Source organism: Anolis carolinensis, chromosome 1, assembly GCF_035594765.1.
Source record: "Anolis carolinensis isolate JA03-04 chromosome 1, rAnoCar3.1.pri, whole genome shotgun sequence".
NCBI lineage: Eukaryota > Metazoa > Chordata > Lepidosauria > Squamata > Dactyloidae > Anolis > Anolis carolinensis.
In genome coordinates, this window is record NC_085841.1 from 314,581,451 (window position 1) to 314,606,350 (window position 24,900).

The 24,900-nt window shown below is 39.7% G+C and overlaps 1 protein-coding gene across 6 annotated transcripts in view; it reads right to left on the bottom strand.

The window, feature by feature from the left end:
• pak6 (p21 (RAC1) activated kinase 6) overlaps positions 1–24,900 on the bottom strand; it is a 65,320-nt gene that overhangs the window by 35,149 nt on the left and 5,271 nt on the right. For 3 of the 6 annotated variants that reach the window (XM_062968189.1, XM_062968186.1, XM_062968185.1), the window contains exon 3: positions 8,239–8,302. The gene's annotated coding sequence lies outside the window, so the exon portion shown is untranslated. Of the gene's footprint in view, positions 1–8,238; positions 8,303–8,858; positions 9,143–9,166; positions 9,632–24,900 lie in introns of those variants that run through there. The other 3 variants (XM_008116843.3, XM_062968188.1, XM_008116842.3) reach the window with 3 other exon arrangements.

A 24,900-nucleotide genomic window follows, 5' to 3' on the forward strand; every position in this document is an offset into this window, starting at 1 on the left:
CTGGAAAACTGTCCAGTTCTGGGCACCATAATTCACAAAGGTTATTGACAAGCTGGAACACATACAGATAAAAGCGACCAAGACAATAAAGTGCCTGGAAACCATGTCCTATGAGGAGTGACTTAATAAAATGGGTATGTTTAGCCTGGGGAAGAGACAGTTAAGAGATCACATGATAGTCATGTTTAAATCTGTGAAAAGATATCACAATGAAGATAAAGCCAGCTTGTTTTCCGCTGCCCTATAGACTAGATTTGGAGCAATGGAAAACTACTAGAAAAGAGATTCCACCTAAACATCAGGACTTCCTGACGGCAAGAAGTGTTCTACAGTGGAATATGCTGCCTTGGAGTGTAATCAAGTTTCCTTCTCTGGAGGTTTTTAAGCAAAGGTTGGATGGCCATCTGTTGTGAGTGTTTAACACCTGTGTAGCAGATGTTAGACTGGATAGTCCTTATGGTGTCTTCCAACTCAATAATTCTATAAAATAAAAATCAGTGTTTAATAATAATACCACACTGGATAAAATAAATAAACAACAGCAACTAGCAGCAGTAGTTATGCAAATTTGTTAGTAAGTTCCATGAGGACTTTCATTTATTGCCGCCTAGAATACTATGGCTGAGATCCAATGTCAAAAAAGTAGAGCACAAAGCTCTACCTGAATGGCACAGCAGCTGCCAAATACCAGGAATGGTTCTTGATAGTGATGTTTCACAGTGGGAACTGGGGAAGAAGGGATTCCGTTCAGATGATAAATCAACATCTGTTTTACGTCAAAGGGAAAATGTTATGAGGGCATACTCACAAATTGAGTGCACTCTCCTTTTCCTTCACCTTGGAGCCCATTGCAGCAATATCTTAATCATTTGAATTGCCACTGCCTCTCTCACTTCTTCACCAGCAAACAGGAGTAATATTGTCATTGGGGCTTGATAATTGGCAGGGGGAGATCCTGGGATAGAGTACAAAGGATTGGAGAAAGGTCCCCAATGCTCTGTCCTAGAAGAGACATACATATATGCAAGTCACACCTATATAAGTCACTACTGCATGGGCAAACTTCGGCCCTCCAGGTGCTTTGGACTTCAACTCCCAGAAAACTCAGCCAGCTTTCCACTGTTAGGAACTGTGAGAGTTGAATCCAAAACACCTGGAGGGTTGAGGTTTGCCTATGCCTGCATTATAGGATGCCTTTCTATATGAACTAATGGGAGGAGGGAAGGAGAAAGAGGAGCATGGGGCTTTTCCCCTCCTCAGGACTTGAATTTCTTTACTCCAGTTTTATTACAGCTCAGAGGCTGGTAGTCAGTGGGATGGGTGGTACACCAGCAGAATCCCCTCTCTATCTCCTTATCCACCAGAAAATATTGACAACAGACTGGCAGCTGCTGGTCTAGAGAGAAAGTTGAGAGAGAATTCTTAAAGCTCTGAATCCTTGTTGCTTATGTATGCTCCCAGATTTTAAAAAACAAAACCCTAGTCCAGACAAAAGAGAACAATTCGCATTACAATTTACCTTTGCAACTATACTTGCACACTAATACAGTGGGTCTTGGTATCTGCTGGGGATCCTTCCAAGACCTCACGTGGCTATCAAAATCTGTGGATGCTCAAGTCCTAATACATACAGTGGTGTACTAAAATGGCAAATTCACAATTTGCTTTTCAAGCCATGGCTATTAAATACTGGATACAGAATCCATAGATGGGGAGGGAGGGGGCTGCATATCCAATATTGTATATCACAGTTAAGGAATTTACATCCCCTCAGATGTTTTGGACTCTAACTCCCATTATCATTCCCCAGTACATTTTACCAAGCCCTTTAGAAAAGCCCCCTTTCCCTCTGCATACAAGGTTATTTGGCATGTTCATTATTTCTGCTCTAAAGATAGGGGCTCATATTACTTTTCAAGCAAACAAAAATTATAGTCCTTTTTCCAGAGGAATGTATCACGTAAATTACAATTTACCTAATGTGGTTTAGCCTGCTAATAAGTCATAGGATGGAAGGATGGGAGTCATAGCATGATGTTAGAAGAAAGCTACACAGACTGTTGTGATGATTCCATTCCTTACAATGACATGGCTCACTGATGGTGCAGGGTTTACACCATCAAAGAGCCTGAGAATTATCCGTGCTGTTTTGCATCCTTACTTTAAGGGAAAACCTCCCTGCCCTATTCTACAGTCACTTTTAGTATGTCAGATTCTTGTTTTTCCCTGATAATACAACTCTGCTACTGGCAAGATGAGTGTTTCAACAACACTAACAGCACTGCCGACTGATGTGAAGCTTTAAATCCTTTCCTGAACACAGATTATCATTCCATTAGAAAAAAGCTTGAGAGAAAAAGACATTCAGAGAGAGACGAACTATTTATTATATTACTGGGAGTACTTGGGGACAGATGAGAAAGATGAGAAAGAAGTTGCAAGATCCAAATACTGTGTGCAAAGCTATTACAAGGGATGCAGGAGGCAAGAGGTAGAAAGAAAATTAAGCTCTTTTGTCTTTCATTTTTAATTGATCAATATCTGCACATAACAAACATGTTGATTTTTATCTCCATTAGTATAACACTACCATGCAATAATGGTGGAAAGAACACTCAATATTATTTATTTACTGGTAGAAAAATAGATTTCCTGACACTTGGGAAACCATGGTTGTGTGAAAACCTTGTTTTTTTCCCTGAAAAATCACTGGGTTGTTTGATTTTTTTTATGAATAATTCAGCCCCTAAAAACATGTTGTTTTCAGATGGTAATTGATGTTTTGTACAACAAAATTGATGAATTTCACACAATGAAACACCAAACTTGAAATAAAGGAGTCGGTTTTTGGAAATTGGATTATTTACACACACAAAAAATGTATACAAAAAGATATTTTGCTGAAATCTATGTAATGGGTGCAAAATTAGTGGGTTCTGTGTAAAAAAAGATGCATATATGATATTTGCACCAAAACTGGAGTTTCTAAAAACACAGCTTTGGGGCATACAAAGTGGGTTTCATAAAAAAAAACCATTTCTAAATAGCAACATGGCGCAGTTTGCTAGATTTTTTCCCCCCGATCCCCCCCCCCAAATCCCCCCCCCCAAAAAAATCTGAGACTATTTAAAAACTACAGGTTGCATGAAAAACAATTTATATTCAACCTCCACACAAGTATTTCTGTGCATAGTAATGTGCCAAAGCATTCCTTGATGTGCAAATATCAGGTGAGAACTGCACAAGAATATTCTCCCATAGTAGGAAGAAGATTCTGGAAGTTTTTCATCCTTGCATGCAAGGATGATATATTCAAAGGTGTATTTCCTTACCATGCAATGTACCAGGGTGTTCCTGTGGACAGATCCTGGTATATGAGCATAGGTAATAAGTGAATTATGCGTTCACTGTTGCTAAGAGTTCACTGTGGTCTGGAAATTGGAGAGATCATCTTAGATTAACTTGGAACACAGCTTGACTAGAACGGTCAAAACAGTAATAACATTTTTGTTTCAATAATAGCTGTTTTCATTGGGGAAAGAGGAAGTAAAAGAGAGAAAGGACAATTGACGATTTTTTTTAGTTACAGGGCTTAAGACAGCAGGCACATTTTTTAACCCCAATTGTTCCACACAGAGCATCAACTGGTCGCCTGGCAAAATCCACAGTTGAAGGATGCACAATTTTCAAAGGTCTAGACCTTGGAAGCCCACACACACACACCTGTCCCAACATCCTGCCGGCTTATTCCAAGAGGCTCCTTGTACACTCTGTGGGATACAATTTTACTGTATCTGCCCCCTTTCATGATGTTATAGGTTTGGAGAGATCCCCCCTCCCCTCAAAATCAGAAGTGGTTAGGTGACAATAGATTTAAGAGAGTTCACAGTGTGGGAGGTAACTATAATGAAATTGCTTCTAGAAGGCACAAGAGGCCTCTCAATCAAAAATACTATAAGGGAGTTTCAGAGCCAAGAAAGAGTACATAGTCTCTCCACAAAATGCTTGGACTTACATGTTGTCCATGGGCTGTATTTCGTCTCCTGTCTTAGGCCCCATCTATACAGCTATATAATGCAGTTCGAAACTGTATTATATTGTAAGGACAGAACTGGCAGTGTAGATGAGGCCATAGTCTGAACAATCCTGTATTGTGCCTGTTCCAAAAGGGGAGGTGTGTGTGTGTGTGTGTGGTTTGTGTAGGTAGGAGGGAGGGATAGCCAGGAACATTTCCCATCTTTTTATTTTTCAACAATGCACCTCGAATGATGCCACAGCAATGCAATTAAACAGTATATTTCCAACTGAGGCCATCTTTAGGGGCCATGGTAGTGCAGCAGTTAAAACTGCTAGATTCAGGAAATCTCCTGACCGGAAGGTTAGCAGTTCGAAGTCGCAAGTTGGGGTGAGCTCCCAGTTGTCAGTTCGAAAGCATGTAATGCGAGTAGATCAACAGGTACCACCTCAGTGGGGAGGTAAAAGGGTACCTCATACAGAGATGCTGGCAATGATGGGAGAAAGTCTGTGGGCTTCTCGGCATGGAAAATGGAACAAGATCACCTCCCCATGGCTGGAGTTGAGTTTCACCTCCAGATGCCAGAGATGGAAAGGGGAAAGCCTTTACCTCTGTCTGTGTATTGTATGACTTTGTTACTGTGTAAAAAGGCATTGAATGTTTGGTTTATTTATGTAAACTGTAATCCACTCTTATTATTAAGCTCTGTCATTGTTGCAGAAGTAAAGCACCTATTGTGACTTCTTTCAGTAAAGCCCTGAATGTTTTTCTCCTGCTCTTCACCCCTCCCCAAATGGAAATGCAGCTTTAATGTTGTCTGTTGTGAATGGAAGTGGATTGGTACTGAGCAATTATCTGAGATCTAGACAAACAAATCAAAATAGCAGATCATTGTTCAAAGTCCATTAGAGGGCTCATAAATACCTTCCTTAAGCTGCACAAGTCTCAGCTCCCACTTTCAGTCCATTTAAACAACCAACTTTTTTCCAGAGTTGAGTTCATTAATAACTAGTTTCATGAACAGAAATAATCTATGCTCAGCACTAATGGGTATACATCTATAACATCACTTTATAATAATAACAATTATAATAATAATTATTTTATTTCCAGCCTCTGCCTGCCGTTCGATAAGAGAGAGAGAAAAATCTAAGACCACTCCCATTTTTATGGCAGGTATTGCCAATAAAGTCCTTTCATGCTGGGCAACAGTCTTACCTTGTGCATTTCATTAAAAGAACCACAAGGTCCTCATACACTTTCTTTTTATGGTACACAGCCCACCAGGAGTATCTCTACCAATCTTATGGCATGCTAGATAGAAAGGGAGCTCAGGCACCATTAAGGCTGTAGGAAAAGCACAACCATCTGTGTTATGAAAAACTATGTCAGTGACTATGGGGAGAGATGGGAGAAGGGCTAGAAAAATATGAATCAGATTCAGAAGCAGAGTATTTGAAGAACTCCTTCCGTCTGGATGATCCTGCTTGACTACTGCCTGCAATGGTAGAGGCTGTGCTATTTGTTGCACCACATTCAGAAGAATGTTATTGGCAAGTGAGACACAGCCTTTTAAAATCTTTTTTTGGTGGAAAGTTGGAATATACATTCAATAAACAAATAAGCTGTTAAACTAAATTTAAATTTTCACCTAAGAAGTCTGGATAGCACTCTCTCTTTTACGTTTGAGGTGGGCAGCTAAGATCTTGAGGTTTTGCTAAATTTTAAATCTCCCTATCTTTAGATTATAGAGCTCTATCCTGGTATCTGGTTTCAATGTATGAAATTGGCCTGAACTGTTTCTACTGAAACTTTAATTACTATATTCTGTGTATGTGTTTCATGAACTTTTGTAAGCTTATCTTGGTTGGTTTAATTTAAAAAGCAGAATTTTTTTAAGATGAAGTAATGAAGTTGAATTACTTCTATTAGAAAACACAATATTCAAAATGCTGCCTGGAAAATTTGTATTCTTACTGTTTAATGGATTATAGCTCCCAGAATCCTTCAGCCAGTATTCACCCACACCCTTTTCTAAGTCTAAATCTTCCTTCTAAATTTGCTGCAAGAGTTTGGTGATGATTCATATTTGGTGACAATTCCTCAAAGTTTTCTGCCTTCCTTATAGAAAATTCACATAGCTTTTTGTTTTTTTAAACGTGGGACATTTATTTATGGATTGTGTACATAATGTGCAGGGTTTTTTTTGGTATCAGGAGCAACTTGAGAAACTACAAGTTGCTTCTGGTGTGAGAAAATTGGCCATGTGCAAGGACATTGCCTAGGGGACGCCTGGATGTTATGATATTTTACCATCCTGTGGGAGTCTTCTCTCATGTTATTAAAAGTATTCCAAACTATTGGGCAGGGGGTGGGGATGATAGCAGGATACAACTTCCTAACCATGGACTACCTTGTACAGTCCATGTTCAGAGAGTTTTCTGCTTCTAAGCTGGGTCCATATCTCTCACAATTTTCAGAAGAGAAAATTCACATTTTTATAATCAGAAAGAGAACAGCCTGAAATGTTTAGAGGATTCAAGAGTCACAAAAAGGGTTCTGGGAGCCACATGTAGGCACAGAACTTCACTTTGCTCATCCCTGATTTATTGTGACATTTGAGCTGTTGGATGCTTGGCAATCAATAAATCCATAAGCCAACAGCTATGTGATGGCCTTACTATTAACCCATGGGCACAACCATGTAATGAAAACAATCATATCACAATAGTCAGTTCTCACAGACTGTACCACATACAAGTGACTAAACACTATTCACAACTGAGGTAGTGCTACGGTTCTGTAAATTAACCCTGTTTGTCATTTATGGCATTTGCCCATTGCTAAGGCAGGTTCACAGATGGCCCATACTGCTAAAACAATTAGTTTTCTAGTTTGAACAACTCTTAGAAATATGAAATATGTTAAACGGCTGTCACTTTATAGGTAGAATAAAATAAAAGAAGGATGCAAACTGATTGTAAAACACTATTTTCAACTGAGGAAGTTGAGACCTACAGTTTTGTGAATTAATCCTATATTTGCATAATATTAGTCTGCAGAAAGATTGCTAGAATTCAGGCAGGTTTTGACACTTTTCATCTGTCCTTTTTAACTGGCTATAATCAAAATATCTTTGAAGTTTACACTGACTAAAGTAATATTTCTGAAACTGTTTCCTTAGCAGACTGGATAGCCCCAGAAGCTGTTCAGGATGTCTTGGTTACATATAGCAAACCACCCAACCCAGAAAATTGCTTATTATCACCACCTTTTTAAATAAAGTTCATCCGCTTCTGCTGTTCATGTGGAACCTGTTCTAGTGCACACTTTAGTTGCAAGCAAAGACAATTAAAGCAAACAAGGATTGGCCCACTGCATAAACACATCCCAGAATTTTCTGCAAAAAGTAGGAACTTAGCAACTGATAAGAGTCCCTCCACAAACAGACAAATGTAAATAAGGGAACTGGTGGTAGGGAATCCAAACCTTTCTGGGCCAAGAGACAGCCTGGATTAAGCATGGCAGGAGTGCAGTATATTAAATGGTATGTCTTAAACTGTAAATTGGGCTGGGACTTTCCTTTCTACAGTGCTTTCCTCCGCATCAGGCATATAAACACAGGAGAATGCATCTGGTGTACAGTTACATCCTTATGTGTAGAATCACAGAATTTCAGGCTTGGAAGGCACTTTAGCTGTAACTTATACTAACTTCTTGTCATTTCGGGAATTTTGAAGAGTTGATCAGCAGTTTTCAACATATACTGTACATCAAAAGAGAGATCACCCCCACCAAGGCAGTTGTCCTATTGTGAAGTGACCCTTAGCACATTTCTCATGATGTTCAGGAGGAATTTGCTTCATTGTCATTTCTTAGCTCCAGCCATAATCTCTAGAAAAATAGTACAAATCTAGAACTGTACATTCTGATGTATAGCTATGGGTGTATATAGAAGTGGGTGTGTATGTATGTATGCATGTATATGTGACATACATATATATATATATATATATATATATATATATATATATATCGAAGGAGGCAAGTCATGACAATCAGACATATTTGACCCTTTGCACTGGACCTTGCCATCTGTGCATGGTAGTAAAAGGCACAAAACACACTTCTCCATAGAAATTAGAAGCACACCCCCAAGCCAGTCTTTTAAGTATCTGTCCCCTTAGCAAGTATCTCAGTTACACTTTGAAGTTATCACTTACCAGTTGTACAGTTTGCTGTTTCGTCACTGTTTGGTCTCACAGCACACTAAATCCTTAACAAAGCCTGTTTAAAAAAAAAACATGCAACCATCAGCAAATCCTAGTGGACGGTTCCCACATGGGACAAATAAATATGTACAGAGAAAGAGAGAAACCATAGAATTTCACAATCATAATTTGATTATGATCAATATGGATTAGCCTTGCCTGTGAAATCATACCAAAGACTTTAAGCAGCATTTTTCAATTGCTTGACAGTTTACAAATAAAACCAGGTTGCTCACAATTCTGGCAGACAACAGCATCTCTGGAGAATAAGCAACTACTTTTATTTGTAAATCAGAAATTGGTGTGCACAGCAGGTACCCTTCAGGCAGAGAGACTTGCCCACATGGACGGTTATTTTCTTGTATATATACAGACAGTAGGCAGACATATTTCTTACGTGCTGACTGCTTTTATGAAGCATCAGTTGGGCCATCTTTAACTCCTTCCTTGCTGCCATGTTAGCTACAACCATGCAATTTCCATTCAACACTCTGCATCATCTGACAGTTTACAGAGCCAGCCACTCCCCACCTCCAAAATACAGATAGCACATCACCACATAACATATATACTTGCAGGTCCATCTCCTACAGGGCTTGGAAGATGACAGGGTGAGAAAGGAGATTAGCCTTCTGGTAATGATGTCGGGGAGGACAGTTGCAAGGGAGAAGGAAGAGAGGACTGCAAGCAAACTCTAGTTCAGCCATTGAGCAAAGCTGATTGGTGGATGGTTGTTGCTGGGTTACAGGAGTGAAGATGGAGTAAAGGCCTTCCCAAAGGAGTTCAGCTTTCAGTTTCCTTTCTTTTTCCAGAATAATCCCTGAAGGGGAGAAAGCTGCACAATCCTCCCAAACGGCTCCCCCTCACTGTGCAAACCCACCGGTGCCCAGCATCTTCATCCTTGGCATTAGCCGATGCTTTTGTTTTGTCTTAAATGCAGATCCGCGGAGAAAGAGTTAATCCTCAGCAGCAAAGCAACTGGAAAGCTAAGATGTTAGTTGAAACTGACAAATCCAGTCCTCCGTAAGCAGCAAACAAATGGCATGTGAAAGCAGCAATCAGAAGTTGCTCTCAAAAAAGAAGCAAACCTAGCTGCACTCCCAAGCCTCTGGTCTTCTTAGGTTTGCTTAGCGCCCTTCAGTTGCCTCTCTGGAGTAAAGTGGGAGGGAACAGGTTCACGCAAAGCCTCTCAAGGGAAATTTAAGAGAAAACAACAGGAGGGGAATGCAAGGAAAGGGGCGGGGGCCGACTTTGCATGTTTGTACAGTGCTCTGTTCACCTATCTGTGAGTTTGAGTTTAGGGCGTGGTGCCGTAGTCACACAGAAACACTAGGCAGGCAAACGTTTGAATTTCAACCCACAGACTAATGCTGATGCTAGGACTTTGGGCCCATGTTCTCCACTCCTGTTGTCCCTGCCAGTGGTTTCTAGAAAGGAAGAAGATTAACTAAGATTTGTAGGGTATGTCATGGTTGCCCAACCCTTCCTTCTTGGTTGACTGACCTAGTAAAACTTTGCTGAGATCATTATCTCTTCTCTCCCAATCTCCAGAGTCTGAGTGCCTGGAGCCATTGCTATTCCTAATGAATCTTGACATCTCTTCATCGTGTCAACTGGCTTGCAAATTTCCAGACCAACCCTGGATTTCTCATTATGCCTGGCAGAAGCTCATTGATATAAATATATATTAGGTAGATAGTTGTTCAGTAATGAATGTGTTTGCCTTACAGATGCATTGCGCATGATCCAGTGTTATTCTTTCCTCATAATGTATTTGTGAGTGAAGATCAGCATAACTACAATAACATTGTTTCACAAATGCTGCAACTGTGCTTGAGCTCAAGGCATACAACTCCAAGAAATATATGCATTTCTCACCTACTAGACAATTGGCGAAGTATGGTCTCACATTGAAGATAATGGAGTTAGTAACATGTCTCAGGTAAGAATAATGTCCGACTTCATGTCTTCCAAAGCCATCAACAAATAAATGGGTGGTTGGCTTATTTGCAAAAGTCTGATGTGAACAATGGACATTTAAACACTAAAGTATTTAGGTCCAAAGAGCTAAGATTAAGAACAGGAGCGCACATTTTGAACTTTGATTATCTAAGTTGTTACAAAAACAACACATTTAACTCCATTCAATGAACATCCTCTGCTTTTTGAGAAAATATAAGCCTTAGTTTTAGAAATACAGGAATTGCTTCTCCTAAATAATTTTCTAGAAGCCACCTAAGCCTCCATACAACTTCAGCCCCATCTACACTGACCACTTACATTTAGGTCACTTTATTAGAGCACTTTATTAGAACTAAGATCGCATATCGCACTCTGCACTTGCCCTATAAGCCTTATATATCACCTGTCACATCAGCACTTTTAATCTTGTACCCATTACTCTGGCCCGGCCCAGTTCTATTGTGTTCTAGCGTATTGTTATTGCTTGTGGTTTATACTGTTTTAATTGTTTTAATTTGTCTTTTGTTTTGTATTGCTACATTGTGTGTTGAGGCCTTGGCCTTTGTAAGCCGCATCGAGGCCTTTGTAAGCCGCATCGAGTCCTTCGGGAGATGCTAGCGGGGTACAAATAAAGTTTAATAATAATAATAATAATAATAATAATAATAATAATAGCATCTACGCTCCTTTTCCCTTCCTCAAAATGAATCTTGTGTGATGGCTTTGGGCTTGGATCAGGACTGCTGTTTAAAATATTGTCTGTGCAGATGTGCTATGATCGTGACCCTGCATAACTGTGGATGCACTGTAAAGGAAGCTACTACAGAGCATTGCTTCCTCTGGTTAACTCTGTCAAATTCACATTAATAATCTGTTTAAAATGCTCTTATGAACTGGTCATAAATGTGTCCCACATCCCACAGGCTTTAGTCCTAAATTAGGCATTAAGAGCAAATTCGACTGAAGCTGATAATGTGCAAGCTGATCTGATAAAACTGGATGGCTGAGAAGGATCAACCACCTGCCCAGAGGCATGATCCTCCATAATGAGCAATTGTTTATACCTTAGCCCAGGAAACCTCTACTCTAGATTCTGCACAAAGGTACAGACCCCAATGGCTGAGGTTGTCAAGAGTATCCAGAGCATCTTTTTAGTAAAAAAATAATAATAAAAAAATCTAGGGAGCAGATCATTGCACATATTCAAGACAAACCCAAATTTACATTCATATCTCATTCCAGTTGCTATTCAAGCTATTTGGTTATCTTGTCAAAAGTAAGAACTGCATGGTCCTCCATATATAGATTGAGGCTTCCTAGCCAACATGGGTAATTCTGGGAAATGCAAGATAACAACTTGGGAGGGATACATAATCGCCACCTCTGTATTCCATTTAGTATTGACCAGAAGTATCCTCCGAGGTGCCAGAAAAGGTGTACAGTAATCTCAAAATGTCACATTCAGGGTGGAATTTGGTGCTGCAGTTCTGTTATTGGAATTAATTTCAGGTAGTTGGGGGACCCTCCAGAACAGCATGGAAGATGCTTAATGAACAGAAAAGAAGCTACAGAAGGAGAATTACACAAAACCAGTTATTCAGCAAGCATAACTCAATTTCACCCTATGAAAAGATATCTGAACTCATGTAGGCTCCTAATCAGGTACCAAATTTTAGTATGATAGGTTTTAGGCAGGGCCCAAGCCTTCTGGAATGTAATAGTCCTTCATCATATTTTGCACTAACCCTGTTTGAAACACAATTCTGGAAGGTAAGTATAATTAATTTTACTCTTCTTTATTTCCAATAAATATATGTTTTAGTATTTAATTTCATTTGAAAATAAAAAAAACACTTGGCTTTATATTCTATGGTTATATATTGTTCTTGATATCTTTTGTTTCTCTTATGAAAATTGTATTTGGGCAAACACAGTTTTAACCTTCTTTTAAGGTAGGATATCTGTGAATACATGAAGCTGTGAAGTCAGGTTTAGGACATGGATGAACAATCTGCTGCAGTTGCCCCAGTGGCATCACTGGGGTTGGTGCCAACCAATATGGTAATTCATGGTTTCACCCGCACAGACCGCATCCGGTACCAGGCCAGACTAAATATACCTGCTAAAATAACACAAAATTTGACAAAATCAGCTATCATAAAAAACACAGCTGCAACAAAAGCAGCAGCACATGCTTGTAGCTCCTGCAGATGAAATCATACCATTTGAAGTATCATTATAATTGGATAATAATGATCATTCTGACCAGAGCACATACACACTAGAAAGTTTAAAAAATACAGTTGTCCATCCGCATTTGCAGATTGGACTTTTGCAGCTTTGATTATTCACAGATTTGACTTTTCTTTAGGAATATTCCATGATGATCAACTTTCTCTAGTTAGGAGGACCTAGAGATATCTAGAGAGAGCCGTTTTCTAGGAATCTCTAGGTCCTCCAATGTGATCCTATGGTCAGTTTATAGCAGAATTTGACTATAAAGTTGTGCTGGAAGTTCTAGAAATTCCTAAAGAGTTGTTCTCTTCAGTTAAAAAAAATGCCAATTTCTTTTGTTCATGGTTTTTCCCTTTCACAGTGATCTTGTGCCCCTAACCCATGCAAATATTACTATAGTATAAAGCAAGTATGGGCAAACTTTGGCCATTCCTCCAGGTGTTTTGGACTTCAACTCCCACCTAAGCGGCTGAGGGGGAAAAGGAAGGGGCCTGAGGCTGTTAGGAATGGTGGGAGTTGAAGTCCAAAACACCTGGAGGAATGGCCAAAGTTTGCCCATGCCTGGTATAATGTGTCAGTCTTGCAAGTATACGGTTATTGTAAGTATGTGGTTATTTCTAACTATTTCTGCTGAAATACTGCACATTTTTTACAGACAGTCATTTTGGTATTGCTCTCTCTGATGTTATCTATCACCAGTGCACTTCACACTGAATTTTTCTTAGAATGTTATATCTGCATATGCTTCCTCTTCCCTCCTTTCTATACATGATCTTCTGGATGTACATTAGAATAATCTCTAATCTCTGTATTTCTAACTCTACTCTCTGTAATACATCATCTTGAATAAATTGGATAGGTATTTTATTTTTAGAATAAATAGGAAACAGCAATCAAAACAAAAATGCTGTCTCTTATAGAGTATTAATGGGAAACAATGAGCACTATAAGACTGTCAATAAGACAACACAGATGCTACTTAATGAGCCAGAATCTCTGGGGAAAACCCATTTTAGCTTACAGTAATCAAAGCTGTCATTATCTATATATATAAAAGAGTGATGGCATCAGGGCAGTGGACAAAACAACAAAACTACAGGCCCCCCAACCTCGAAATTTGACAACACAACCCATCATCCACGCCTCAAGGTTGATACAACAAAAAGAAAAGAAAAATAAAGTCCTAATTAGAGGGAGAGCAATAATTGTTTTTATCCAATGGCTGCCAGTTTAGAGGGCTAATCTCTGCCCACTTCGTTGCCTAGCAACCAAGGGACAGCCAGGTTTCAGTTAGGTGACAGGCCGATGTAGGCCTCACTTAGACTTCTTCCACAGATTATCTAATTTGCACTGGATTATATGGCAGTGTAGACTCAAGGCCCTTCCACACAGCTATATAACCCATTTATAATCTTATATTATCTGCTTTGTACTGGATTATCTTGACTCCACACTGCCATATAATCCACTTCAGTGTGCATTTTATACAGCTGTGAAGAAGGGGCCTCATATAATCCAGTTCTAAGCAGATAATTTAAGATTAGAAATATACAGTAGAGTCTCACTTATCCAACATAAACAGGCCGGCAGGATAAGTGAATATGTTGGATAATAGGAAGGGATTAAGGAAAAGCCTATTAAACATCAAATTAGGTAATCGTTATACAAATTAAGCACCAAAACATCATATTATACAACAAATTTGACAGAAAAAGTAGTTCCATGCGCAGTAATGCTATGTAGTAATTACAATAGAGTCTCACTTATCCAACACTCGCTTATCCAATGTTCTGGATTATCCAATGCATTTTTGTAGTCAATGTTTTCAATATATCGTGATATTTTGGTGCTAAATTCATAAATACAGTAATTTCTACATAGCATTACTGTGTATTGAACTACTTTTTCTGCCAAATTTGTTGTTTAACATGATATTTTTGTGCTTCATTTGTAAAATCATAACCTAATTTGATGTTTAATAGGCTTTTCCTTAATGCCTCCTTATAATCCAACATATTCGCTTATCCAATATTCTGCCGGCCCATTTATGTTGGATAAGTGAGACTCTACTGTACTGTATTTACAAATTTACCACTAAAATATCACAATGAATTTAAAACACTGACTACAAAAACATTGATTATGAAAAGGCAGACTGCGTTGGATAATCCAGAACATTGTATAAGCGAATGTTGGATAAGTGAGATTCTTCTTTAATATGAAATAATTACTGGGATAGAATAATGCAGAACAATATAATCTCTAAAACCAGGACAGTAAATAAACAGGGGAATTCCACACAGGAAACAATCAGGGCCAGCTAACACCTCCCAACAAAAAATTAACTCAGGGAGGAAACAGCCAGGCTTTAAAGCTGCAAGGCCAGTACATCCTAATCATTTTTCCTAATTGCAGCATTCATACTTGCCTCCAACAAACAAACAAAAAACCAATCAGAAATATTGTATATTCACAACCTTTAGGAAATAATATCCCCTGATGGCGCAGCGTGTTAAAGTGCTGAGCTGCTGAACTTCTGGACCAAAAGGCCGCAGGTTTGAATTGGGGGAGCGGAGAGAGCCCCCACTGTTAGCCCCAGCTTCTGCCAACCCAGAAGTTCAAAAATATGCAAATGTGAGTGCATCAATAGGTACTGCTCCGGCGGGAAGGTAACACCTCTCCATGTAGTCATCCCACATGACCTTGGAGGAGTCTACGGACAACGCCGGCTCTTTGGCTTAGAAATGGAGATGAGCACCAACCCCCAGAGTCAGACATGACTGGACTTAACGTCAGGGGAAAACCTTGACCCTTGACTTTCACTACCACCAATTCCTCAATACTTTATTTCCCAGACCACCAGACTTCGCCACAGCAACGCGTGGCCGGGCACAGCTAGTTAACTTATAAAAACACAGAGATCTTTCCCTCTAATTCAACCTTTTTTTAAAAAAAATGTAAAAAGCATAGCAGCCTGGAGGAATAAAATCTCAAAGTATTTGCTTCATAATATAAGCCCCCCATTCCCAAAGGTAGACAACAAAATTGGAAAACAGATTTTAAAATCCTATTAAAATTACAATTAAATCCAAAATGTAAAGGCTGGGAAAATGTAAATGCTTATCATCTCAGTACAGCACGTCGATTAAATTTTTCAAAGCTTCTGAAAGATGCTTACTTAGACTTGGGGCGTGACTCAGTTCATCTCTTTTTGACATGAATGTATAATCAGAAGCGGGGACAGCCAAAACTTTCTCATCTGCTAATATCAACTCAAAAACAAACCACAGACACTTAAATGAATATCATTCATACCTGCAGGTGAGAATAAACATATGTCACGTTAGTAAGTAAGTCACTGCAAAATAACCTCTTACACTTTGCCATCATTCCAAGGAGAGAAAATATTTCCACATTAGCAAACAGCCACTGGGAATTTCCTTCTGCATGCCTCTGCTATGCAAACATTATAATTTTGATCCCAAAGGACTGTTTTGCATATTACTGAATATTAAATCTCACTTTACTACCTAAGGTACTCTCAGCAAAAAAAAAAATCACAATTAGTCAAATGCATAGACATAGATGATGGGTGCATTTTAAGATATCTGTCTGTCACATTTTAACCTGTTCTATATTTTAGTCCTGTAGTTGGAAACGCAAAGGCAATGATTAGGCCCCCAAATGTTAGGAGGGACAGTCTCTATTTGATATGCAAGTCAAATTAGGACATTATTTGGAAATGTTACTTTGAACTATGTATTATTTGAATTACAGTTCTGAGAGTGACCAGCACCCAAATTAATGACTTTTGAAAGATTTGGGCTCAGAGATGTATACATGTCCACTTTTAACGATATTAATAAACATCAGACAATGGTTCAGGAGAAAGGAAAAAAATCACGATGATATAATGATTTCTGGGGACAAACCAAATCAAATCTGTGCTTGCATTGCTCCCAGTATGTGTGGTTTACTTTATGTTCACAGAGATATAGACATAAATATTGTATAATAAAGACAGCACTGATCAGCATTTGATCTGATCTGAGGACTCCAGTGGCAATGCTGATAGTGGAGGACTCTCTTTTGTTTTGTAAAACGGTTTTGCAGGAGAGATTCCTGGTAACTATACAAAGGATGGACATTTGTTGAGTCTTGAAAATAAGAGCCACTTGGAAATTAATTCACTGATAATGCAAGTGCAAAATTAGACGGGTAGGGTAAGAACAAAGCAGTTTAAAAATAAGCAACTCCTTGGGTTTAAATACTGAAGAGAAACTGAAATAATATGCTTCACTTGCTGAACAAAAACATGTGTTTATTAAAATAAACATTATTTTCTACTGAGTAACTGTGATTCAAAATATTCACTAGCAGTCAATTATGTACCTGGATTGCATAGATATTACATGAGAGGGTCAACTGGGTAAGATAAGAGTCAACTATCTTCTTGCAGAACTATGAAGTGGACTAATTAATCTGAAGGAAATATATGAACATGTGGGTATTTTTAATAATCTTCTCCATCACACTGAATTAATAGGATGTCATGAGTGTCTTTGTCTAAGTTGTAAAGCCAAACAGCTGCCAGACAACACATAGGAGACACATGGCAGGAACTAGTTGGCCAAGCATCTTCTCATCAAATATACTGTTATTGGTTCAACTGGGGAGCTCAAAAATAACTGACCCCCTTAAAAGTCAATTTAGATATGTTAAGAAACAGGCCAAAAAAGAGCACCAGAGTTCCTTTCAGCAGAAATCACCATTATACTGAGGACACCCAGGTTTATAGTTTCTTGTCACCTGATACAAAGTAAACAGTCAATACTTCTGAATTCTTTCTGGATTTGATAATGGTCTGGGTGAAGTTGAACGCTCTGAAATTAAAATCTGACAAAATGAAGGTGCTGGTGATAAGCAGAAGGTTTGGCTCATAGACATCTTGAATATTGCAATAAACTCTACATTTATGGGGTGTCACTCTACTATGTTAAATCACCTCATTTGTCTCCTGCCTTTTCCCCAAAGCTTGGACACTGCCTTGAGAGGAGAAGAGGCTAACACATAAATTGATTGTTATTGTTAAGTGAAAAAACATAAAAGTAAAAACATATGTAGAGAAACCTATACAAACAATTTTAAATGGCATCCAGTTCTTTGTAGAATCAAAACCATTTAACATAAGTCAGACAAATGGATAAAAGTGCACTAAGATAAGCCCTTCAAAGAGTCAATTCTCCAAAGTCTGTTGAAATATTTAAAAGTATTAATCTGCTGACCAAAGGACAACAGGAAGAAAGGTAACCTCCCTAAGAAGGGAATTCCAGAGTCTCAAAATAGCCACCAAGAAAACCCTTTCCAGTGTTCCCACCAAATGTGTTTACAAGAGTGGGAAAAGTGAGAGAAGCACTTCCTCTAAAGACAGTGTCATATGATCCTTTGGATAAGCTGGACTGTGGTCATAGAGGGCTTTAAATCAACTGTCAAAATTTAAGAGACAATTGAAGACCTATCTATTACAGCAATTTTTAACTACGAATTTTGAACTCATGTCTTAAGTTTACTGTATTTTAATTTTTGTTCTGTGTATTTTAATATATGTATTTCATAGAAATATATTTTAATGTATTTTTTACAAGTTGTTTTATGATTTTGGTGCTTATGTTGGTTGTTTATTGTTTTATGTTATTGTTTTCTACACTTTTTGTATTGCGTGTTGAGTGCTTTGTGAGCTGCCCCAAGTCCCTCTGGGAGATGGTGACAAGGTACAAATAAAGTTTATCATCATCATCATGCATTTTAACTGTGTTATGCCCTGTCTCAAACATTGAGGAGGGGTAGGTAAGAAATAATAATTAATACTACTACTACTACTACTACTACTACTACTAATAATAATAATAATAATAATAATTCCTAAACACAGTATCAGATTGGGAACTAGAGGAACTGTTACAGTGTGTTTTTCCCAGTGTCAGTTAAGTTCTGTTTGCACTTCTACAAGCCAGCTGAAGTTTTGAAGAATTGCTTTCTGAATTCAGTTTAAGATTTTGCCAACTGCTCTCTGGACTCAATTCAAGATGTCAATTTTAATCTTTAATGGTTTAGGGCCTGGCTATCCAAGTCTGTTTCTTTTTTTACTACGAACCTGTCCACATTTGAAGAATTTCTAGTGGTTCCTAACTTTTGTTCCTTCCGGTGTTTGGGACTGTAACTCTAACTGTAACAGTGCCAACTGTCAGGAATTCTAGGAGATGAAGTCCAAAAAAATCTGGGGAACCAAAGGATAGGAGCCCATTTTAGAGAGTACCATCACCTGCAACATCCCACTTGGTCAGCAGGCAGGAAAGGTCTCTCTAACTGCCCAAGATAAGGATTTCTCTTCTGATTACTCAACTGCTTTTTAAATGCCCTTTCTCTCCCTTCCTCCACCCCATTTCCTCCACCATTATAAACTTGTTTCAGTTGCTGTAAATGAGTTGCACTAAAATGAGTTCATCAGGAAACAGTCTGCACTTTGCTCTTCCCATTGTGATCAGAGTGGGAATATGAGTTGCTGATACTGCAGCCATTTTAGAGATTAGAATGGAAAGCCCCAGCTTTGTGATCACAAAGCTGGGTGGCTTAAGAAAATGGAATAAATAAAACTTTTTAAAGGCTGAGGAAGTGGTACTTCCTTAAGGAGATATGCTTTGAATTATATAGCACCCTCAGAACTGTACACAAAAATCTCTTTCAATCTCTCTCCCAGACACATAAATTTTAAAATAATGTATACCTATTTCTAATCAAGCTGCATGTATATGTGTTGCCAAACAACGGTAGCCTCCCCTGAAGAATTTATAGAATCATAGAGTTGGAAGAGACCTCATGGGCCACCCAGTCCAACCCCCTGCCGAGAAGCAGGAAATCGCATTCAAAGCACCCCTGACAGATGGCCACCCAGCCTCTGCTCAAAAGCCTCCAAAGGAGTTCACCAAGAGACAATGAATAAATATATGATTTTTCTTTTTACTAAAAACTTTTCCCCGAGGTCCAGAGTTCCCCAAGTTCAAGGCTTTAGAAGATCAGGAATGAACCCAACAGCAGCAGTACCCCCATGAACTATATTGTGCCTAACCCATTAATAAATTGTATTAATTTTATGATTTTTGTGTAACTTGTACTGTAGCCATTTTTTACATGAAATGTGTGTAAACTGCTTCTTAGAAATGTATCAAAATGTAGCCTAGAGACAACCACCCCTCTTTAACCCCGTTAAAATAATCTCCTGCTACTCCTTCATGGAAGTAGAAGCTTATAGTATATACATTTGTTAACTCTTTTATTGACAGCCAAGCCCTTGATTACCCAAGATCTGCACCTTTGTCCCTTTGTTTGGCATGGAATTGGACCTTAGAACTAATTAAAAGCTCATCAGCATATCTGTGCCATTGTTTTCCCTGGACTGCACCCTCCCAGGGTCCATCTCTACAGCTGATTGGTCCTCCAGTCTGACCAATCTCTGGCTGCCATTCTCCCTGCCAAGGAAATCCCCGCTTGGAAGCGGTGACATCAATGGAGCTCTCAGCCAATCCCGACGCAAGATCCTGGCCAGCCTCATTTTCAACCAATCAGGGGAGAGAGCTGGAGGTTTGAAGGGATGTCAGAACTGTTTAAGATGCCTTGCATTTCTCTATGCTTGTATATTTTGAAGCAAATTGCTGTACTTGCATCCTTTTTGGTCGAATTGTATTAAAAACTCTGTGGCTTGTCTTCAACCTGGGGAGTTGGTTTCTCTGTTCTGGTCTTTCTGGTTTGGCATATGCTTGCCTTAGCCATGGTCCTAGCTAAGTCACTTAATATGGACATGTATACATATATGCACATGCACACACACATACATATATGCAGATAATATTAGATTTTTCTTCTTTCCCTGGCTTTCCCCAACTCACTATATACATTTCAAGGTCCCTCTGCTTAAAATAATGTAGTATTTTTGTGTGCTCTTCCAAATTAATAACTTTACCATCTAATTCCATGGCCTTTTGCTTATTCTTCAGTGTTGCTCAAACACAGGTGTCCCAGTGGAGAGTATAAAACCTCCCCCGATCAGTTCCACAGTCTATGCTTTTTGAAAGGGTGTGAAGACATATTTTTCTAATTTGTTTTTACATTTATTGTTCATTGCAGTGATTGCAATGGCTTTATTGTTTAATTTTTTTGGGGGGGTTGTGATGTTTGTTAGCCAATTTAGTGAAAAAAACAAAATTTAAGTCAAATAAATAAAACATTAGAGCAGAAGTAAGAGTAAAACTGATTTCTATTGTGTCTATACTGGCTTTCAATAATTTAAAAAATGGTTTCATATCTACCATCCTTCAACATGAAACATCCTCCAGCTAGAGAGATTATTCCTATGATGTTAAAGATCCTAGGTATGGTCCCCAAGAGACGGTTGCCATTGCTCTTTAAAATAATTTCTTCTCCCACTTTCTGTATTTGAAAACTACAATCCTAATCACTATATGATATGAAAGAGGAATGAGCAAAGTTGTTGGCAGAGGAATAGTGCAGAGCAGGAAAAGGATGAAAACTTTTTTCTTTGTGACAGGAGCGACTTGACAAACTGCAGGTCACTTCTGGTGTGAGAGAATTGGCCATCTGCAAGGACGTTGCCCAGGAGACACCTGGATGTTTGATGTTTTACCATCCTATGGGAGGCTTCTCTCATGTCTCCGTGTGGTGTAGTAGAACGGACAGATGCAAGCTCACCATGCTCCCCGGATTTGAACCACCAACCTATCAGTCATCAGATCCTGACAGCACAAGGGTTTAACCCACTGCACCATTGTGGGCTCCAGGAGGAAAACTGTCAGTATTCTAATGGCATTTTAATTTTACCAAAAGATGGTAATAAAATAGTAATACATTAAACCAAATCAACTTATTTCCAAGAACATCATTTAGGAGTAAGAGGAGGAATAAGAGGAGGGGGGGGGAGTCATGATCTGGGTGAAGATTTGGAAAGCAATTCTGCTCGGCCTTTTCCATGATCTCCACAGATTTAAGAGGAGATTTGACAGCAGTGTCCATACTGATAGTCTGGGATGTTTGAATCCAGTTATTGGTCAAGCACCAATTCTTCAGTGTCATGCCAGCCACATGACCAGAATTGGGAATGAACAAAATTATTCCCTTAATCTGGCACAATGACAGGTGCCGAAATGCAAGAACGTGATTGCAATAATGCAGATGAGTTGTTTCAGGAATGGAATTATCCTAATGTCTACCTGGACACCATATTACCTCATTATTTCTGAAATGTTATATTGACAGTTCTGGTAGTGTCGTCTCTGTGACAGGTCATCCATAATGCAACTGAAATATTGTAGCCAAATTTGATTACTTTTACTCTGCACTCAGGGCCGGTTGTTACTAGGCGGCCGCGGACGCGGCCGCCTCGGGCGCTGGCTGCTAGGGGCGCCATTCGGGCCTGACTTCCTGGTCGCGGCCGGCGATCGCCCGGGCGGTCGCCGGCCGCGACCAGGAACTTCCTGGTCGCGGCCGGCGATCGCCCGGGCGGTCGCCGGCCGCGACCAGGAAGTCAGGCCCGAATGGCCTAGGTGTGCTGTGCGCGTGCGCACAGCACACCTAGGCCATTTTGCCCTTAGTAACAAACTAAGGGCAAAAATGGCTTCTCTGGCTGTGCGCATGCGCACAGCCAGAGAAGCCATTTTTGCCCTTAGTTTGTTACTAAGGGCAAAATGGCCTAGGTGTGCTGTGCGCACGCGCACAGCACACCTAGGCCATTCGGGCCTGACTTCCTGGTCGCGGCCGGCGACCGCCCGGGCGATCGCCGGCCGTGACCAGGAAGTCAGGCCCGAATGGGCTATCTGCGCTGTGCCCGTGCGCACAGCGCAGATAGCCCATTCGGGCCTGACTTCCTGGTCGCGGCCGGCGATCGCCCGGGCGGTCGCCGGCCGCGACCAGGAAGTCAGGCCCGAATGGCCTAGGTGTGCTGTGCGCGTGCGCACAGCACACCTAGGCCATTTTGCCCTTAGTAACAAACTAAGGGCAAAAATGGCTTATCTGGCTGTGCGCATGCGCACAGCCAGATAAGCCATTTTTGCCCTTAGTTTGTTACTAAGGGCAAAATGGCCACGCTGGGCGGGGGCGGGGCCAACTGTGGCCCCGCCCCCCTCACTAATCGCCCTGGCCCCGCCTCCCACGCAGCGTGGGAGGCGGGGCCAGGGCACGCTGGGCGGGGCCAGGGCGCGGGTGGCGGGGGCGCTTTTCAGCACCCCCGCTTCCCATTAAAAAATATCTCCGGCCGGCCCTGTCTGCACTGCATTTGAATTCAGCACCCTGAGAGTTTATTATCCAGTCCAACTCCATAACATCTTTACACTGTTTTTTTGTCAGTTTCATCGAGATCTCCTCAAGAGTTGTTGTTTGTGAAGAATTATTAACAATTGCTCAATGACAGACATGGCTATGAATAATTTCTGCTTAAATTCCTGGGATTTCACTTGTATCTTAAACAAAGAACAACAATCATTATTAATTAAGGAACATCTAGCTTTCGCTTGTCACAGGTTCTTGCACCCAAGGAATATTACAGTTGCTTCTGTACTCATCCAGCTTTCCCTGATAACAGAGTGCCATAATATTAGCAAAATAAATAAACACAGAAACAGCCAAATGTGTATCTGGGGGGGGGGGGGGGGAAGGAGGCAAGAGTTTGCAAGAGGTCATTTATAGAATTTGCACCAAACAGACATTTGGTAAAGGTATTCCCCTAACATTAAGTCTAGTCATGTCTGACTCAGGGTTGGTGCTCATCTCTATTTCTAAGCCAAAGAGCCAGTGTTGTCCAAAGACATCCAAGGTCATGTGGCTGGCATGATTGCATGGAGTGCCGTTACCTTCCTGCTGGAGCTGTACCTATTGATCTACTCAAATTTGTATGTTTTCGAACTGCTAGGTTGGCAGAAGCTGGGGCTAACAGTGGGAACTCATCCCACTCCCCAGATTCAAACTGCCAACCTTTCAGTCAGCAAATTCAGCAGCTCAGCAGTTTAACTCAGCTGTGCCATTGGGGGCAGGCCTAATTGTTCCTTTAATGATAATAATGATAATAGTAACACAGTAGAGTCTCACTTATCCAACATTCGCTTATCCAATGTTCTGGATTATCCAACGCATTTTTGGAGTCAATGTTTTCAATACATCATGATATTTTGGTGCTAAATTCGTAAATACAGTAATTACTACGTAGCATTACTGCATATTGAACTACTTTTTCTGTCAAATTTGTTGTATAACATGATGTTTTGGTGCTTAATTTGTAAAATCATAACCTAATTTGATGTTTAATAGGCTTCTCCTTAATCTCTCCTTATTATCCAACATATTCGCTTATCCAATGTTCTGCCGGCCTGTTTATGTTGGATAAGTGAGACTCTACTGTAATACATCACACAGTCCTAAATGCTTGGGAAGTGTTCGACTTATGATTTTGTGATATGAAATCCAGCATATCCATCTCGTTTGCTGTGTCAGTAAAATAATAATAATATTTCATTTACATACCGCCCTATCTCCTCAGGAGGACTTGGGGCGGTCTCCAACATAAAGCAAAACATTCAATTGACCATACAACAACGTGAACATAATAAAGATAATAAAATAAGAAAACAAGAACATACAATTCAAAACAATCCACAAAAGTTAAAATCCGCTTTCAATATGGTCCATCAACAGGTTCAATATACCATATAATATAATGTTTTGCTGTAGCTCCCTTGGTGGCAATGCAACCAGCAGCACAGGTAAAGACAAATGGCTCCTGAATTATTAAGATTTATGCTTAAAGTGGGAATTTGGGGAGATAAAGCTTTTATTTTCCTAAAATGACAAATTAACCTATCAAAGTTCCCTCTCATAAACAGCCATTAAGGGACCAAGCAGTTAACGCCCTAAATTTGTGGTTCTAATGTCTACTGATGTTGTTTCTGTGCAATCATGGGCCAGTCTGCCCAAACTGGTTGCTGCCCAGTTCTACCTGATAACAATTATATGATAAATATATAAGTAAACTTATACAGAAACAAGAGAGAGCATTTTAGTATGTAGATTTTTGTTGGCAAGAAACATTATGGTTGTGTCCTATTTGGGAGAAAACCAGGATAGAATTATACAACACACACATACATATGTCACATGAGCAAACAAAGAAGTGGGTTTATATCCATAAAAGCTCATGCGGTAATAACAATCAAATGATATTAAGGTACTACCACATTTTTTTCTTTTTCTCTCCCTGCTTTCTTTTTATGCTGCAAGAGACTAACACGGCTACTTGGGTACAAACTGTGCTCACAACAGGCTAAACTTGGAGCATGTGGCATGAGTAATTTGGTCTCA